The sequence below is a fragment of the Hemiscyllium ocellatum genome, unplaced genomic scaffold, assembly GCF_020745735.1.
Source record: "Hemiscyllium ocellatum isolate sHemOce1 unplaced genomic scaffold, sHemOce1.pat.X.cur. scaffold_1161_pat_ctg1, whole genome shotgun sequence".
In the NCBI taxonomy this organism is placed as follows: Eukaryota; Metazoa; Chordata; class Chondrichthyes; order Orectolobiformes; family Hemiscylliidae; genus Hemiscyllium; species Hemiscyllium ocellatum.
In genome coordinates, this window is record NW_026867691.1 from 38,902 (window position 1) to 57,532 (window position 18,631).

At 45.4% G+C, this 18,631-nt stretch overlaps 3 non-coding genes across 3 annotated transcripts; all 3 read right to left on the minus strand.

Moving 5' to 3' along the window:
• Positions 1-2,472: 2,472 nt before the first annotated feature.
• Positions 2,473-2,545, minus strand: trnav-uac (transfer RNA valine (anticodon UAC)). The gene has a single exon. It is a non-coding gene; the product is annotated as a tRNA-Val (tRNA).
• A 10,153-nt stretch (positions 2,546-12,698) lies between these two features.
• Positions 12,699-12,771, minus strand: trnav-uac (transfer RNA valine (anticodon UAC)). Its single transcript has one exon. It is a non-coding gene; the product is annotated as a tRNA-Val (tRNA).
• A 3,336-nt stretch (positions 12,772-16,107) lies between these two features.
• Positions 16,108-16,180, minus strand: trnav-uac (transfer RNA valine (anticodon UAC)). Its single transcript has one exon. It is a non-coding gene; the product is annotated as a tRNA-Val (tRNA).
• Positions 16,181-18,631: the final 2,451 nt, after the last annotated feature.

Below are 18,631 nucleotides of genomic sequence, written 5' to 3' on the forward strand. Positions count from 1 at the left end.
GTGCTTTTTGTTCTCGATGTGAAGAGCTCTCACACATGAGTCACCTTCACGTCTCTTGCTGCTGAGTTACTTACAAAGAAGGAATTTCAGCAGAGCTGCAACTGCCTCACTTTCCCACTCGCTCTCCCCGTTTACATTTTCCTGCTCGTCAGTGATTTAAAGAAAACCAAAAGGATGCGATGTCATTCTGTAGCCTCTCTGTCGATTCCTCCGTTTAAGTTCCAACACGGCTTAGATCTCAGGACGCATTTTAATACTAGCGACGTTATGAAAGCACAAGTTCAAATGTTCCTCTGAGAGTGTAATTTCTTTCATTGCTGTTGCTGAATGAATGAGTCACTAACGAGCGCACTGATCCAAACCATGATTCAGCACCTCTGCTGCCAATTCTCGCACGTTGAATAACGACAGGCGGCTTCCAAATGAGGTCTTTCAGATACGACTTTGGGCTACATTTGACAGACAGACTAGTTCAGGAATCCGTGGTGTACTGTGACACCAGCGCGTCAGCTTCTTCCCTGTCTTTGAACCGGCCTGCCTGCACAAGGAATGCAAATGCGGTACTGCTTTTGGTGGAAGATTCAGAACGCGGTAACTACACTCTGAAGCAGAATGTCATATGATCAGACCCAGGTTGGAGAAAAACTTTACAATGCTTTGCAAACTAATTTAATGGAATTGCATCACATTTCACAAAGAGAGCAGATTTGTTCGAGCATTTTCGAAGGCAGGTTTGCAGATGGGATAGCAAGCAAGAAAGCTCCGTTCTTGTCAGTGTAAAAGGCTGCAAATGAAGATCAAAGCAGTTTCTGTCCAGTTTCGAACGGGGGACTTTTTGCGCGTTAGTCAAATGTGATGACCACTACACTACAGAAACTGGCCTCAGGCTAGCCTCTTGTGGCTCTGTGGCATCCAGCACTGGAAGTTGAAGCCATTCTACGGTTCACCTTTCTTTTTCCAATAGCTCGTTGTTATCCTGGGTAATTGACATCTTGAAAAAGTTAAAAAAAAATAGACGTGAAATTTGTGACAAAATATAGACAAGGATGTCGTCAATGTTCGGACTGTAGAGTGAAGTGGAATAGGCTGGGACAACTTTCCCGGCAGCATAACGGCTGCGACATGATTTTATGGAAGGGTTGTAAACTGAGTATTTACGTGTTTTACCCAAGCTAGGGTGAGTTGGAAACTCGAGAGCATAGGTTTAAGGTGAGTGGTCAGAAATTGACAAAGGACCCCGAGGCACATTTCCCACCAACAAGGTTATGGGTGTATGGAATGAGCTACCAGAGGGAGTGGGGGAGGCTATTACACTCAGAAAATTGCAATGGTAATCGGATGAGTTTCTGGAATACGATGGGTTTTGAGGGATTGAGGCCAAATGCTGTGGAACGGGACTTGTTTCATTTTGGTGATGTGGTGAGGATGAATGAGATACACCGAAGTATCTGTTTCCACGCGGTGTACCCCAATAACCTTGTGTTGCTTACACCGGTTTTAAAGGATTACTTTCTAGCGGAGCTTTCCATCGCAGTCTGTGGCACAATCATTTAGTCTGTTCGACTGCTCACGGGAAAGGTAGTATTGTGAAACACTGCAGAAACAAACGACTTCCTTACTTTTGCTCCGACTGACCATACTTCGTGAAATTTTCCCAGATCCTCAGTTGAGGATTTTTGCTGCTGGAAGTTACCGCAGAACCCGTGTTAAATCGTAACGTATTGAGCGAATCGCAAACAGAAAGCATTTAACACGGAACACAATCAAAGCTGGCATAGCTAATGCATATTCAGACACAGCGAAGCATGAACGCTAAATGTGAGAGAGTCCGAGGTCAAGAGGCATAAAGTAATCTCACAACTAACAACAGGGCAATTCCAAACTACTCTTTCAAACATACTGCAGCCTTAGTGCACCACCACTTCCCAGACAATGCTGAAAAGAGAGAAAGAACGAATATCATAAGTATGGGCCATAAAAAAAGTGAATTTCAACAATCACAGTCTCGATGAGATTACTTTTCCCTTCAGATGTCTCCAGGACGGAAACGATGGAAATGGGAGAAATTCAATAACATATTCATTGGAACGATTTTCCATTCGCCAGAAAGCCAAATAACGATGAATCGACTCACCGCAGGACTCTGTTTCACAACAGCGATGAAATAACAGTCTCCATTCGGTTCCAGTAAAAACTCAACTTGCCTGCAATGTAAAGCGAGAGTCGAAGCGATTACCATCACGACAGCAGAGAAACGTTGCAATAGTCAACACGTTTCCATACCACAGTTAAATACCCGGGGGAATCCAGGCAGCGGGGATCGAAGCAGCATTTTAACAGTGCTGCGGCGATGGAGTTGATCAGCTGAAATAGCAGTGGTGGGATTCGAACCCACACCCCTTTCAGGACTGGAACCTGGATCCAGCACATTAGACCGCTCGGCTTGTAAAAGGCTGCAATTGAGAACAAAGCAGTTTCTGCCCAGTTTCGAACTGGGGACCTTTCGCGTGTAAGGCGAACGTGATGACCACTACACTACAGAAACCGGCCTCTGCCGGCCGCGCTGCGGTTCTCTGGCACCCAGCACTGAAAGGTGAAGACATTCTCCGTTTCACCTTTCTTTTTCCAACAGCTCGTTGTTATCCAGGGGAATTGACATCTTGAAAACACTGCAGAAACAAACGATTTCCTTACTTTTGCTCCGACTGACCATACCTCGTGAAATTTTCCAGATCCTCAGTTGAGGATCCTCCATGGTCCCTCTCCGACTCGCACAGCTGCTGGAATGTGCCCGGCTACAATGTCAATTTCGCAGCAGATAATGAAAGCCCATCAATCCGGACAAAAATCAATAGTAAGCTGAGTCTATCTTCTCAGACTCTTTCAGCGACAAATGTATCTGTGACTGCGTGAGAATATATGTTCGGTTATGATTTGGTCAAATCACCATGAGCTGCTTGACATTACTTCAATTTCGATTCTTGCTTTGCTGAATGATTTCACCCATTGCTCGAAACAGGACAACTTTCACATTTACACGGAACACGAAACACACCGGACTACAGGGAAAATGCACAAAGCTGAGCAGGCCGTGTTCCACATCATACCGTGCAGCATCGTTTCAGTCACTGTGTCTGTTCGAGATGCCACTTTCCTTGCCTTTTACCTTAACCGTGCCATTCACTGCAGAGATGTCCACCCCTGGACATGAGCCACATGGATATCAACTGAGTTGGAAACCTGTGTGGGAATCGGCAAGGAGCGACTCAATACATTTTGCTAAACTCCATGGTGCTTATTAGAAATGCAGTTTCTGTCCAAGTCAATCGAAAAGGCAGTTTCTGAACAGAGTAACAGAAGTTACTGCTCACCCCACCCCCACTCCGGGAGAGGTGCTAACTGCCCTTGAGTGCTTTTTGTTCTCGATGTGAAGAGCTCTCACACATGAGTCACCTTCACGTCTCTTGCTGCTGAGTTACTTACAAAGAAGGAATTTCAGCAGAGCTGCAACTGCCTCACTTTCCCACTCGCTCTCCCCGTTTACATTTTCCTGCTCGTCAGTGATTTAAAGAAAACCAAAAGGATGCGATGTCATTCTGTAGCCTCTCTGTCGATTCCTCCGTTTAAGTTCCAACACGGCTTAGATCTCAGGACGCATTTTAATACTAGCGACGTTATGAAAGCACAAGTTCAAATGTTCCTCTGAGAGTGTAATTTCTTTCATTGCTGTTGCTGAATGAATGAGTCACTAACGAGCGCACTGATCCAAACCATGATTCAGCACCTCTGCTGCCAATTCTCGCACGTTGAATAACGACAGGCGGCTTCCAAATGAGGTCTTTCAGATACGACTTTGGGCTACATTTGACAGACAGACTAGTTCAGGAATCCGTGGTGTACTGTGACACCAGCGCGTCAGCTTCTTCCCTGTCTTTGAACCGGCCTGCCTGCACAAGGAATGCAAATGCGGTACTGCTTTTGGTGGAAGATTCAGAACGCGGTAACTACACTCTGAAGCAGAATGTCATATGATCAGACCCAGGTTGGAGAAAAACTTTACAATGCTTTGCAAACTAATTTAATGGAATTGCATCACATTTCACAAAGAGAGCAGATTTGTTCGAGCATTTTCGAAGGCAGGTTTGCAGATGGGATAGCAAGCAAGAAAGCTCCGTTCTTGTCAGTGTAAAAGGCTGCAAATGAAGATCAAAGCAGTTTCTGTCCAGTTTCGAACGGGGGACTTTTTGCGCGTTAGTCAAATGTGATGACCACTACACTACAGAAACTGGCCTCAGGCTAGCCTCTTGTGGCTCTGTGGCATCCAGCACTGGAAGTTGAAGCCATTCTACGGTTCACCTTTCTTTTTCCAATAGCTCGTTGTTATCCTGGGTAATTGACATCTTGAAAAAGTTAAAAAAAAATAGACGTGAAATTTGTGACAAAATATAGACAAGGATGTCGTCAATGTTCGGACTGTAGAGTGAAGTGGAATAGGCTGGGACAACTTTCCCGGCAGCATAACGGCTGCGACATGATTTTATGGAAGGGTTGTAAACTGAGTATTTACGTGTTTTACCCAAGCTAGGGTGAGTTGGAAACTCGAGAGCATAGGTTTAAGGTGAGTGGTCAGAAATTGACAAAGGACCCCGAGGCACATTTCCCACCAACAAGGTTATGGGTGTATGGAATGAGCTACCAGAGGGAGTGGGGGAGGCTATTACACTCAGAAAATTGCAATGGTAATCGGATGAGTTTCTGGAATACGATGGGTTTTGAGGGATTGAGGCCAAATGCTGTGGAACGGGACTTGTTTCATTTTGGTGATGTGGTGAGGATGAATGAGATACACCGAAGTATCTGTTTCCACGCGGTGTACCCCAATAACCTTGTGTTGCTTACACCGGTTTTAAAGGATTACTTTCTAGCGGAGCTTTCCATCGCAGTCTGTGGCACAATCATTTAGTCTGTTCGACTGCTCACGGGAAAGGTAGTATTGTGAAACACTGCAGAAACAAACGACTTCCTTACTTTTGCTCCGACTGACCATACTTCGTGAAATTTTCCCAGATCCTCAGTTGAGGATTTTTGCTGCTGGAAGTTACCGCAGAACCCGTGTTAAATCGTAACGTATTGAGCGAATCGCAAACAGAAAGCATTTAACACGGAACACAATCAAAGCTGGCATAGCTAATGCATATTCAGACACAGCGAAGCATGAACGCTAAATGTGAGAGAGTCCGAGGTCAAGAGGCATAAAGTCATCTCACAACTAACAACAGGGCAATTCCAAACTACTCTTTCAAACATACTGCAGCCTTAGTGCACCACCACTTCCCAGACAATGCTGAAAAGAGAGAAAGAACGAATATCATAAGTATGGGCCATAAAAAAAGTGAATTTCAACAATCACAGTCTCGATGAGATTACTTTTCCCTTCAGATGTCTCCAGGACGGAAACGATGGAAATGGGAGAAATTCAATAACATATTCATTGGAACGATTTTCCATTCGCCAGAAAGCCAAATAACGATGAATCGACTCACCGCAGGACTCTGTTTCACAACAGCGATGAAATAACAGTCTCCATTCGGTTCCAGTAAAAACTCAACTTGCCTGCAATGTAAAGCGAGAGTCGAAGCGATTACCATCACGACAGCAGAGAAACGTTGCAATAGTCAACACGTTTCCATACCACAGTTAAATCCCCGGGGGAATCCAGGCAGCGGGGATCGAAGCAGCATTTTAACAGTGCTGCGGCGATGGAGTTGATCAGCTGAAATAGCAGTGGTGGGATTCGAACCCACACCCCTTTCAGGACTGGAACCTGGATCCAGCACATTAGACCGCTCGGCTTGTAAAAGGCTGCAATTGAGAACAAAGCAGTTTCTGCCCAGTTTCGAACTGGGGACCTTTCGCGTGTAAGGCGAACGTGATGACAACTACACTAAAGAAACCGGCCTCTGCCGGCCGCGCTGCGGTTCTCTGGCACCCAGCACTGAAAGGTGAAGACATTCTCCGTTTCACCTTTCTTTTTCCAACAGCTCGTTGTTATCCAGGGGAATTGACATCTTGAAAACACTGCAGAAACAAACGATTTCCTTACTTTTGCTCCGACTGACCATACCTCGTGAAATTTTCCAGATCCTCAGTTGAGGATCCTCCATGGTCCCTCTCCGACTCGCACAGCTGCTGGAATGTGCCCGGCTACAATGTCAATTTCGCAGCAGATAATGAAAGCCCATCAATCCGGACAAAAATCAATAGTAAGCTGAGTCTATCTTCTCAGACTCTTTCAGCGACAAATGTATCTGTGACTGCGTGAGAATATATGTTCGGTTATGATTTGGTCAAATCACCATGAGCTGCTTGACATTACTTCAATTTCGATTCTTGCTTTGCTGAATGATTTCACCCATTGCTCGAAACAGGACAACTTTCACATTTACACGGAACACGAAACACACCGGACTACAGGGAAAATGCACAAAGCTGAGCAGGCCGTGTTCCACATCATACCGTGCAGCATCGTTTCAGTCACTGTGTCTGTTCGAGATGCCACTTTCCTTGCCTTTTACCTTAACCGTGCCATTCACTGCAGAGATGTCCACCCCTGGACATGAGCCACATGGATATCAACTGAGTTGGAAACCTGTGTGGGAATCGACAAGGAGCGACTCAATACATTTTGCTAAACTCCATGGTGCTTATTAGAAATGCAGTTTCTGTCCAAGTCAATCGAAAAGGCAGTTTCTGAACAGAGTAACAGAAGTTACTGCTCACCCCACCCCCACTCCGGGAGAGGTGCTAACTGCCCTTGAGTGCTTTTTGTTCTCGATGTGAAGAGCTCTCACACATGAGTCACCTTCACGTCTCTTGCTGCTGAGTTACTTACAAAGAAGGAATTTCAGCAGAGCTGCAACTGCCTCACTTTCCCACTCGCTCTCCCCGTTTACATTTTCCTGCTCGTCAGTGATTTAAAGAAAACCAAAAGGATGCGATGTCATTCTGTAGCCTCTCTGTCGATTCCTCCGTTTAAGTTCCAACACGGCTTAGATCTCAGGACGCATTTTAATACTAGCGACGTTATGAAAGCACAAGTTCAAATGTTCCTCTGAGAGTGTAATTTCTTTCATTGCTGTTGCTGAATGAATGAGTCACTAACGAGCGCACTGATCCAAACCATGATTCAGCACCTCTGCTGCCAATTCTCGCACGTTGAATAACGACAGGCGGCTTCCAAATGAGGTCTTTCAGATACGACTTTGGGCTACATTTGACAGACAGACTAGTTCAGGAATCCGTGGTGTACTGTGACACCAGCGCGTCAGCTTCTTCCCTGTCTTTGAACCGGCCTGCCTGCACAAGGAATGCAAATGCGGTACTGCTTTTGGTGGAAGATTCAGAACGCGGTAACTACACTCTGAAGCAGAATGTCATATGATCAGACCCAGGTTGGAGAAAAACTTTACAATGCTTTGCAAACTAATTTAATGGAATTGCATCACATTTCACAAAGAGAGCAGATTTGTTCGAGCATTTTCGAAGGCAGGTTTGCAGATGGGATAGCAAGCAAGAAAGCTCCGTTCTTGTCAGTGTAAAAGGCTGCAAATGAAGATCAAAGCAGTTTCTGTCCAGTTTCGAACGGGGGACTATTTGCGCGTTAGTCAAATGTGATGACCACTACACTACAGAAACTGGCCTCAGGCTAGCCTCTTGTGGCTCTGTGGCATCCAGCACTGGAAGTTGAAGCCATTCTACGGTTCACCGTTCTTTTTCCAATAGCTCGTTGTTATCCTGGGTAATTGACATCTTGAAAAAGTTAAAAAAAAAAGACGTGAAATTTGTGACAAAATATAGACAAGGATGTCGTCAATGTTCGGACTGTAGAGTGAAGTGGAATAGGCTGGGACAACTTTCCCGGCAGCATAACGGCTGCGACATGATTTTATGGAAGGGTTGTAAACTGAGTATTTACGTGTTTTACCCAAGCTAGGGTGAGTTGGAAACTCGAGAGCATAGGTTTAAGGTGAGTGGTCAGAAATTGACAAAGGACCCCGAGGCACATTTCCCACCAACAAGGTTATGGGTGTATGGAATGAGCTACCAGAGGGAGTGGGGGAGGCTATTACACTCAGAAAATTGCAATGGTAATCGGATGAGTTTCTGGAATACGATGGGTTTTGAGGGATTGAGGCCAAATGCTGTGGAACGGGACTTGTTTCATTTTGGTGATGTGGTGAGGATGAATGAGATACACCGAAGTATCTGTTTCCACGCGGTGTACCCCAATAACCTTGTGTTGCTTACACCGGTTTTAAAGGATTACTTTCTAGCGGAGCTTTCCATCGCAGTCTGTGGCACAATCATTTAGTCTGTTCGACTGCTCACGGGAAAGGTAGTATTGTGAAACACTGCAGAAACAAACGACTTCCTTACTTTTGCTCCGACTGACCATACTTCGTGAAATTTTCCCTGATCCTCAGTTGAGGATTTTTGCTGCTGGAAGTTACCGCAGAACCCGTGTTAAATCGTAACGTATTGAGCGAATCGCAAACAGAAAGCATTTAACACGGAACACAATCAAAGCTGGCATAGCTAATGCATATTCAGACACAGCGAAGCATGAACGCTAAATGTGAGAGAGTCCGAGGTCAAGAGGCATAAAGTCATCTCACAACTAACAACAGGGCAATTCCAAACTACTCTTTCAAACATACTGCAGCCTTAGTGCACCACCACTTCCCAGACAATGCTGAAAAGAGAGAAAGAACGAATATCATAAGTATGGGCCATAAAAAAAGTGAATTTCAACAATCACAGTCTCGATGAGATTACTTTTCCCTTCAGATGTCTCCAGGACGGAAACGATGGAAATGGGAGAAATTCAATAACATATTCATTGGAACGATTTTCCATTCGCCAGAAAGCCAAATAACGATGAATCGACTCACCGCAGGACTCTGTTTCACAACAGCGATGAAATAACAGTCTCCATTCGGTTCCAGTAAAAACTCAACTTGCCTGCAATGTAAAGCGAGAGTCGAAGCGATTACCATCACGACAGCAGAGAAACGTTGCAATAGTCAACACGTTTCCATACCACAGTTAAATCCCCGGGGGAATCCAGGCAGCGGGGATCGAAGCAGCATTTTAACAGTGCTGCGGCGATGGAGTTGATCAGCTGAAATAGCAGTGGTGGGATTCGAACCCACACCCCTTTCAGGACTGGAACCTGGATCCAGCACATTAGACCGCTCGGCTTGTAAAAGGCTGCAATTGAGAACAAAGCAGTTTCTGCCCAGTTTCGAACTGGGGACCTTTCGCGTGTAAGGCGAACGTGATGACAACTACACTAAAGAAACCGGCCTCTGCCGGCCGCGCTGCGGTTCTCTGGCACCCAGCACTGAAAGGTGAAGACATTCTCCGTTTCACCTTTCTTTTTCCAACAGCTCGTTGTTATCCAGGGGAATTGACATCTTGAAAACACTGCAGAAACAAACGATTTCCTTACTTTTGCTCCGACTGACCATACCTCGTGAAATTTTCCAGATCCTCAGTTGAGGATCCTCCATGGTCCCTCTCCGACTCGCACAGCTGCTGGAATGTGCCCGGCTACAATGTCAATTTCGCAGCAGATAATGAAAGCCCATCAATCCGGACAAAAATCAATAGTAAGCTGAGTCTATCTTCTCAGACTCTTTCAGCGACAAATGTATCTGTGACTGCGTGAGAATATATGTTCGGTTATGATTTGGTCAAATCACCATGAGCTGCTTGACATTACTTCAATTTCGATTCTTGCTTTGCTGAATGATTTCACCCATTGCTCGAAACAGGACAACTTTCACATTTACACGGAACACGAAACACACCGGACTACAGGGAAAATGCACAAAGCTGAGCAGGCCGTGTTCCACATCATACCGTGCAGCATCGTTTCAGTCACTGTGTCTGTTCGAGATGCCACTTTCCTTGCCTTTTACCTTAACCGTGCCATTCACTGCAGAGATGTCCACCCCTGGACATGAGCCACATGGATATCAACTGAGTTGGAAACCTGTGTGGGAATCGACAAGGAGCGACTCAATACATTTTGCTAAACTCCATGGTGCTTATTAGAAATGCAGTTTCTGTCCAAGTCAATCGAAAAGGCAGTTTCTGAACAGAGTAACAGAAGTTACTGCTCACCCCACCCCCACTCCGGGAGAGGTGCTAACTGCCCTTGAGTGCTTTTTGTTCTCGATGTGAAGAGCTCTCACACATGAGTCACCTTCACGTCTCTTGCTGCTGAGTTACTTACAAAGAAGGAATTTCAGCAGAGCTGCAACTGCCTCACTTTCCCACTCGCTCTCCCCGTTTACATTTTCCTGCTCGTCAGTGATTTAAAGAAAACCAAAAGGATGCGATGTCATTCTGTAGCCTCTCTGTCGATTCCTCCGTTTAAGTTCCAACACGGCTTAGATCTCAGGACGCATTTTAATACTAGCGACGTTATGAAAGCACAAGTTCAAATGTTCCTCTGAGAGTGTAATTTCTTTCATTGCTGTTGCTGAATGAATGAGTCACTAACGAGCGCACTGATCCAAACCATGATTCAGCACCTCTGCTGCCAATTCTCGCACGTTGAATAACGACAGGCGGCTTCCAAATGAGGTCTTTCAGATACGACTTTGGGCTACATTTGACAGACAGACTAGTTCAGGAATCCGTGGTGTACTGTGACACCAGCGCGTCAGCTTCTTCCCTGTCTTTGAACCGGCCTGCCTGCACAAGGAATGCAAATGCGGTACTGCTTTTGGTGGAAGATTCAGAACGCGGTAACTACACTCTGAAGCAGAATGTCATATGATCAGACCCAGGTTGGAGAAAAACTTTACAATGCTTTGCAAACTAATTTAATGGAATTGCATCACATTTCACAAAGAGAGCAGATTTGTTCGAGCATTTTCGAAGGCAGGTTTGCAGATGGGATAGCAAGCAAGAAAGCTCCGTTCTTGTCAGTGTAAAAGGCTGCAAATGAAGATCAAAGCAGTTTCTGTCCAGTTTCGAACGGGGGACTTTTTGCGCGTTAGTCAAATGTGATGACCACTACACTACAGAAACTGGCCTCAGGCTAGCCTCTTGTGGCTCTGTGGCATCCAGCACTGGAAGTTGAAGCCATTCTACGGTTCACCGTTCTTTTTCCAATAGCTCGTTGTTATCCTGGGTAATTGACATCTTGAAAAAGTTAAAAAAAAATAGACGTGAAATTTGTGACAAAATATAGACAAGGATGTCGTCAATGTTCGGACTGTAGAGTGAAGTGGAATAGGCTGGGACAACTTTCCCGGCAGCATAACGGCTGCGACATGATTTTATGGAAGGGTTGTAAACTGAGTATTTACGTGTTTTACCCAAGCTAGGGTGAGTTGGAAACTCGAGAGCATAGGTTTAAGGTGAGTGGTCAGAAATTGACAAAGGACCCCGAGGCACATTTCCCACCAACAAGGTTATGGGTGTATGGAATGAGCTACCAGAGGGAGTGGGGGAGGCTATTACACTCAGAAAATTGCAATGGTAATCGGATGAGTTTCTGGAATACGATGGGTTTTGAGGGATTGAGGCCAAATGCTGTGGAACGGGACTTGTTTCATTTTGGTGATGTGGTGAGCATGAATGAGATACACCGAAGTATCTGTTTCCACGCGGTGTACCCCAATAACCTTGTGTTGCTTACACCGGTTTTAAAGGATTACTTTCTAGCGGAGCTTTCCATCGCAGTCTGTGGCACAATCATTTAGTCTGTTCGACTGCTCACGGGAAAGGTAGTATTGTGAAACACTGCAGAAACAAACGACTTCCTTACTTTTGCTCCGACTGACCATACTTCGTGAAATTTTCCCAGATCCTCAGTTGAGGATTTTTGCTGCTGGAAGTTACCGCAGAACCCGTGTTAAATCGTAACGCATTGAGCGAATCGCAAACAGAAAGCATTTAACACGGAACACAATCAAAGCTGGCATAGCTAATGCATATTCAGACACAGCGAAGCATGAAAGTTAAATGTGAGAGAGTCCGAGGTCAAGAGGCATAAAGTAATCTCACAACTAACAACAGGGCAATTCCAAACTACTCTTTCAAACATACTGCAGCCTTAGTGCACCACCACTTCCCAGACAATGCTGAAAAGAGAGAAAGAACGAATATCATAAGTATGGGCCATAAAAAAAGTGAATTTCAACAATCACAGTCTCGATGAGATTACTTTTCCCTTCAGATGTCTCCAGGACGGAAACGATGGAAATGGGAGAAATTCAATAACATATTCATTGGAACGATTTTCCATTCGCCAGAAAGCCAAATAACGATGAATCGACTCACCGCAGGACTCTGTTTCACAACAGCGATGAAATAACAGTCTCCATTCGGTTCCAGTAAAAACTCAACTTGCCTGCAATGTAAAGCGAGAGTCGAAGCGATTACCATCACGACAGCAGAGAAACGTTGCAATAGTCAGTACGTTTCCATACCACAGTTAAATACCCGGGGGAATCCAGGCAGCGGGGATCGAAGCAGCATTTTAACAGTGCTGCGGCGATGGAGTTGATCAGCTGAAATAGCAGTGGTGGGATTCGAACCCACACCCCTTTCAGGACTGGAACCTGGATCCAGCACATTAGACCGCTCGGCTTGTAAAAGGCTGCAATTGAGAACAAAGCAGTTTCTGCCCAGTTTCGAACTGGGGACCTTTCGCGTGTAAGGCGAACGTGATGACCACTACACTACAGAAACCGGCCTCTGCCGGCCGCGCTGCGGTTCTCTGGCACCCAGCACTGAAAGGTGAAGACATTCTCCGTTTCACCTTTCTTTTTCCAACAGCTCGTTGTTATCCAGGGGAATTGACATCTTGAAAACACTGCAGAAACAAACGATTTCCTTACTTTTGCTCCGACTGACCATACCTCGTGAAATTTTCCAGATCCTCAGTTGAGGATCCTCCATGGTCCCTCTCCGACTCGCACAGCTGCTGGAATGTGCCCGGCTACAATGTCAATTTCGCAGCAGATAATGAAAGCCCATCAATCCGGACAAAAATCAATAGTAAGCTGAGTCTATCTTCTCAGACTCTTTCAGCGACAAATGTATCTGTGACTGCGTGAGAATATATGTTCGGTTATGATTTGGTCAAATCACCATGAGCTGCTTGACATTACTTCAATTTCGATTCTTGCTTTGCTGAATGATTTCACCCATTGCTCGAAACAGGACAACTTTCACATTTACACGGAACACGAAACACACCGGACTACAGGGAAAATGCACAAAGCTGAGCAGGCCGTGTTCCACATCATACCGTGCAGCATCGTTTCAGTCACTGTGTCTGTTCGAGATGCCACTTTCCTTGCCTTTTACCTTAACCGTGCCATTCACTGCAGAGATGTCCACCCCTGGACATGAGCCACATGGATATCAACTGAGTTGGAAACCTGTGTGGGAATCGGCAAGGAGCGACTCAATACATTTTGCTAAACTCCATGGTGCTTATTAGAAATGCAGTTTCTGTCCAAGTCAATCGAAAAGGCAGTTTCTGAACAGAGTAACAGAAGTTACTGCTCACCCCACCCCCACTCCGGGAGAGGTGCTAACTGCCCTTGAGTGCTTTTTGTTCTCGATGTGAAGAGCTCTCACACATGAGTCACCTTCACGTCTCTTGCTGCTGAGTTACTTACAAAGAAGGAATTTCAGCAGAGCTGCAACTGCCTCACTTTCCCACTCGCTCTCCCCGTTTACATTTTCCTGCTCGTCAGTGATTTAAAGAAAACCAAAAGGATGCGATGTCATTCTGTAGCCTCTCTGTCGATTCCTCCGTTTAAGTTCCAACACGGCTTAGATCTCAGGACGCATTTTAATACTAGCGACGTTATGAAAGCACAAGTTCAAATGTTCCTCTGAGAGTGTAATTTCTTTCATTGCTGTTGCTGAATGAATGAGTCACTAACGAGCGCACTGATCCAAACCATGATTCAGCACCTCTGCTGCCAATTCTCGCACGTTGAATAACGACAGGCGGCTTCCAAATGAGGTCTTTCAGATACGACTTTGGGCTACATTTGACAGACAGACTAGTTCAGGAATCCGTGGTGTACTGTGACACCAGCGCGTCAGCTTCTTCCCTGTCTTTGAACCGGCCTGCCTGCACAAGGAATGCAAATGCGGTACTGCTTTTGGTGGAAGATTCAGAACGCGGTAACTACACTCTGAAGCAGAATGTCATATGATCAGACCCAGGTTGGAGAAAAACTTTACAATGCTTTGCAAACTAATTTAATGGAATTGCATCACATTTCACAAAGAGAGCAGATTTGTTCGAGCATTTTCGAAGGCAGGTTTGCAGATGGGATAGCAAGCAAGAAAGCTCCGTTCTTGTCAGTGTAAAAGGCTGCAAATGAAGATCAAAGCAGTTTCTGTCCAGTTTCGAACGGGGGACTTTTTGCGCGTTAGTCAAATGTGATGACCACTACACTACAGAAACTGGCCTCAGGCTAGCCTCTTGTGGCTCTGTGGCATCCAGCACTGGAAGTTGAAGCCATTCTACGGTTCACCTTTCTTTTTCCAATAGCTCGTTGTTATCCTGGGTAATTGACATCTTGAAAAAGTTAAAAAAAAATAGACGTGAAATTTGTGACAAAATATAGACAAGGATGTCGTCAATGTTCGGACTGTAGAGTGAAGTGGAATAGGCTGGGACAACTTTCCCGGCAGCATAACGGCTGCGACATGATTTTATGGAAGGGTTGTAAACTGAGTATTTACGTGTTTTACCCAAGCTAGGGTGAGTTGGAAACTCGAGAGCATAGGTTTAAGGTGAGTGGTCAGAAATTGACAAAGGACCCCGAGGCACATTTCCCACCAACAAGGTTATGGGTGTATGGAATGAGCTACCAGAGGGAGTGGGGGAGGCTATTACACTCAGAAAATTGCAATGGTAATCGGATGAGTTTCTGGAATACGATGGGTTTTGAGGGATTGAGGCCAAATGCTGTGGAACGGGACTTGTTTCATTTTGGTGATGTGGTGAGGATGAATGAGATACACCGAAGTATCTGTTTCCACGCGGTGTACCCCAATAACCTTGTGTTGCTTACACCGGTTTTAAAGGATTACTTTCTAGCGGAGCTTTCCATCGCAGTCTGTGGCACAATCATTTAGTCTGTTCGACTGCTCACGGGAAAGGTAGTATTGTGAAACACTGCAGAAACAAACGACTTCCTTACTTTTGCTCCGACTGACCATACTTCGTGAAATTTTCCCAGATCCTCAGTTGAGGATTTTTGCTGCTGGAAGTTACCGCAGAACCCGTGTTAAATCGTAACGTATTGAGCGAATCGCAAACAGAAAGCATTTAACACGGAACACAATCAAAGCTGGCATAGCTAATGCATATTCAGACACAGCGAAGCATGAACGCTAAATGTGAGAGAGTCCGAGGTCAAGAGGCATAAAGTAATCTCACAACTAACAACAGGGCAATTCCAAACTACTCTTTCAAACATACTGCAGCCTTAGTGCACCACCACTTCCCAGACAATGCTGAAAAGAGAGAAAGAACGAATATCATAAGTATGGGCCATAAAAAAAGTGAATTTCAACAATCACAGTCTCGATGAGATTACTTTTCCCTTCAGATGTCTCCAGGACGGAAACGATGGAAATGGGAGAAATTCAATAACATATTCATTGGAACGATTTTCCATTCGCCAGAAAGCCAAATAACGATGAATCGACTCACCGCAGGACTCTGTTTCACAACAGCGATGAAATAACAGTCTCCATTCGGTTCCAGTAAAAACTCAACTTGCCTGCAATGTAAAGCGAGAGTCGAAGCGATTACCATCACGACAGCAGAGAAACGTTGCAATAGTCAGTACGTTTCCATACCACAGTTAAATACCCGGGGGAATCCAGGCAGCGGGGATCGAAGCAGCATTTTAACAGTGCTGCGGCGATGGAGTTGATCAGCTGAAATAGCAGTGGTGGGATTCGAACCCACACCCCTTTCAGGACTGGAACCTGGATCCAGCACATTAGACCGCTCGGCTTGTAAAAGGCTGCAATTGAGAACAAAGCAGTTTCTGCCCAGTTTCGAACTGGGGACCTTTCGCGTGTAAGGCGAACGTGATGACCACTACACTACAGAAACCGGCCTCTGCCGGCCGCGCTGCGGTTCTCTGGCACCCAGCACTGAAAGGTGAAGACATTCTCCGTTTCACCTTTCTTTTTCCAACAGCTCGTTGTTATCCAGGGGAATTGACATCTTGAAAACACTGCAGAAACAAACGATTTCCTTACTTTTGCTCCGACTGACCATACCTCGTGAAATTTTCCAGATCCTCAGTTGAGGATCCTCCATGGTCCCTCTCCGACTCGCACAGCTGCTGGAATGTGCCCGGCTACAATGTCAATTTCGCAGCAGATAATGAAAGCCCATCAATCCGGACAAAAATCAATAGTAAGCTGAGTCTATCTTCTCAGACTCTTTCAGCGACAAATGTATCTGTGACTGCGTGAGAATATATGTTCGGTTATGATTTGGTCAAATCACCATGAGCTGCTTGACATTACTTCAATTTCGATTCTTGCTTTGCTGAATGATTTCACCCATTGCTCGAAACAGGACAACTTTCACATTTACACGGAACACGAAACACACCGGACTACAGGGAAAATGCACAAAGCTGAGCAGGCCGTGTTCCACATCATACCGTGCAGCATCGTTTCAGTCACTGTGTCTGTTCGAGATGCCACTTTCCTTGCCTTTTACCTTAACCGTGCCATTCACTGCAGAGATGTCCACCCCTGGACATGAGCCACATGGATATCAACTGAGTTGGAAACCTGTGTGGGAATCGGCAAGGAGCGACTCAATACATTTTGCTAAACTCCATGGTGCTTATTAGAAATGCAGTTTCTGTCCAAGTCAATCGAAAAGGCAGTTTCTGAACAGAGTAACAGAAGTTACTGCTCACCCCACCCCCACTCCGGGAGAGGTGCTAACTGCCCTTGAGTGCTTTTTGTTCTCGATGTGAAGAGCTCTCACACATGAGTCACCTTCACGTCTCTTGCTGCTGAGTTACTTACAAAGAAGGAATTTCAGCAGAGCTGCAACTGCCTCACTTTCCCACTCGCTCTCCCCGTTTACATTTTCCTGCTCGTCAGTGATTTAAAGAAAACCAAAAGGATGCGATGTCATTCTGTAGCCTCTCTGTCGATTCCTCCGTTTAAGTTCCAACACGGCTTAGATCTCAGGACGCATTTTAATACTAGCGACGTTATGAAAGCACAAGTTCAAATGTTCCTCTGAGAGTGTAATTTCTTTCATTGCTGTTGCTGAATGAATGAGTCACTAACGAGCGCACTGATCCAAACCATGATTCAGCACCTCTGCTGCCAATTCTCGCACGTTGAATAACGACAGGCGGCTTCCAAATGAGGTCTTTCAGATACGACTTTGGGCTACATTTGACAGACAGACTAGTTCAGGAATCCGTGGTGTACTGTGACACCAGCGCGTCAGCTTCTTCCCTGTCTTTGAACCGGCCTGCCTGCACAAGGAATGCAAATGCGGTACTGCTTTTGGTGGAAGATTCAGAACGCGGTAACTACACTCTGAAGCAGAATGTCACATGATCAGACCCAGGTTGGAGAAAAACTTTACAATGCTTTGCAAACTAATTTAATGGAATTGCATCACATTTCACAAAGAGAGCAGATTTGTTCGAGCATTTTCGAAGGCAGGTTTGCAGATGGGATAGCAAGCAAGAAAGCTCCGTTCTTGTCAGTGTAAAAGGCTGCAAATGAAGATCAAAGCAGTTTCTGTCCAGTTTCGAACGGGGGACTTTTTGCGCGTTAGTCAAATGTGATGACCACTACACTACAGAAACTGGCCTCAGGCTAGCCTCTTGTGGCTCTGTGGCATCCAGCACTGGAAGTTGAAGCCATTCTACGGTTCACCTTTCTTTTTCCAATAGCTCGTTGTTATCCTGGGTAATTGACATCTTGAAAAAGTTAAAAAAAAATAGACGTGAAATTTGTGACAAAATATAGACAAGGATGTCGTCAATGTTCGGACTGTAGAGTGAAGTGGAATAGGCTGGGACAACTTTCCCGGCAGCATAACGGCTGCGACATGATTTTATGGAAGGGTTGTAAACTGAGTATTTACGTGTTTTACCCAAGCTAGGGTGAGTTGGAAACTCGAGAGCATAGGTTTAAGGTGAGTGGTCAGAAATTGACAAAGGACCCCGAGGCACATTTCCCACCAACAAAGTTATGGGTGTATGGAATGAGCTACCAGAGGGAGTGGGGGAGGCTATTACACTCAGAAAATTGCAATGGTAATCGGATGAGTTTCTGGAATACGATGGGTTTTGAGGGATTGAGGCCAAATGCTGTGGAACGGGACTTGTTTCATTTTGGTGATGTGGTGAGGATGAATGAGATACACCGAAGTATCTGTTTCCACGCGGTGTACCCCAATAACCTTGTGTTGCTTACACCGGTTTTAAAGGATTACTTTCTAGCGGAGCTTTCCATCGCAGTCTGTGGCACAATCATTTAGTCTGTTCGACTGCTCACGGGAAAGGTAGTATTG